The sequence below is a fragment of the Aplysia californica genome, unplaced genomic scaffold, assembly GCF_000002075.1.
Source record: "Aplysia californica isolate F4 #8 unplaced genomic scaffold, AplCal3.0 scaffold00403, whole genome shotgun sequence".
In the NCBI taxonomy this organism is placed as follows: Eukaryota; Metazoa; Mollusca; class Gastropoda; order Aplysiida; family Aplysiidae; genus Aplysia; species Aplysia californica.
Window position 1 is genome coordinate 537384 of NW_004797673.1, and position 1265 is coordinate 538648.

The following is a 1265-nucleotide window of genomic DNA, read 5'->3' on the forward strand; positions in this document are numbered from 1 at the left end:
GGGGGGGGGGGGCTATGTCTTTTGATATTTTTACAATTTAGATCTTTTTAGGCGGTGTGCTTCGACGTTGTCTATCAAGGCCAACCACCACGACCAAAAGGGATAAAACATCCCCGAAGAAAGACTGAGATTCTCAATAAAATTGTGTCGTCTCTCTGGAATCAAGCTCGGGTCCCCCGCTTGCGAAAGTAAAGTGCCCAACCGCTTCGTCATAAATGTTGAATATGTCCCACGTGCTCATAATATGCCATGACGTAGTTGCGAGCGCCGTAAAACACTTACCCCCCCCCCCCCCCCACAGATAAACAAAGCAAACAAACAAAAACCAAAAAACCCTAACGTTTCACCGCAGGCGCCGGTAAAAAGAATAATAATCTAACGCCACTACAGAAGTACAGTCAAAACAATGGCCATCCATTGCTGAGGAGAAAAGTGGCCGTGTTAGACAAAGTGGCCCTCTTACACAGTGTACTTACAACGTAAAAAAAACGTAAAGGTGAAAATGGGAAGTGGCCGTTTGTATATTAAGTGATTTTCTTATACAGGTGTCCTTTAGAGCTGGTTCGACTGTCTTTCATTTATTTATTTATTTATTTATTTATCTATTTATTTATTCTGTAAATGTATACGGTGCTGGCAACTGCATATTAATAGGGTTATGCGAGCTCACTGGATACATTAAACGTTTTCAGTTTACAAGGATTTAATTTTGAATTTCGCCCGAGTGGCAGCCGAAGCCTACTCTTATCGATTTGAGGACCATCAAAAAATCTTTAATGTGTCAAACTTGCACACGGGACCTCCGAGATATGTTCGCCCTTATCCGAGAAGGCTAGGCGTTAGATCTTATTCACCCTAATTAGGGGTGTGGCTGAAAAACAGCAGTAAGAAGAAACCACGGAATAGTATCAGAAAGGCAGCAGAAATAGTTAGGAGCCAAGAGAAGTGGGCAAAAGGGAAAGGGGGGAAGGGGTGGGGGGTAGGGGAGGGGGCAGAAAGTGGAGACGAAAGCAGACGACAGAACAAGGTTAAAGAGCAGGAAAGTTTCACCGTCGTCTTCAGGTTTCGAACCCAGGACCTATTGAATGAAAGGCAAGCATCGTACCTCTAGACCACGAGAGCTCCCCCCCCCCCCAAACCACCACTCCTCCATTTTCATGTGTGCTCTGACCTCTGACAAAGAGCCAAGCGTTTTGGTTTTCCAGTCCGTAGTCTGAATAGGTAACTTCCAGGTTAGTCAACTTCTGACCAGGGAGGAGGAGATT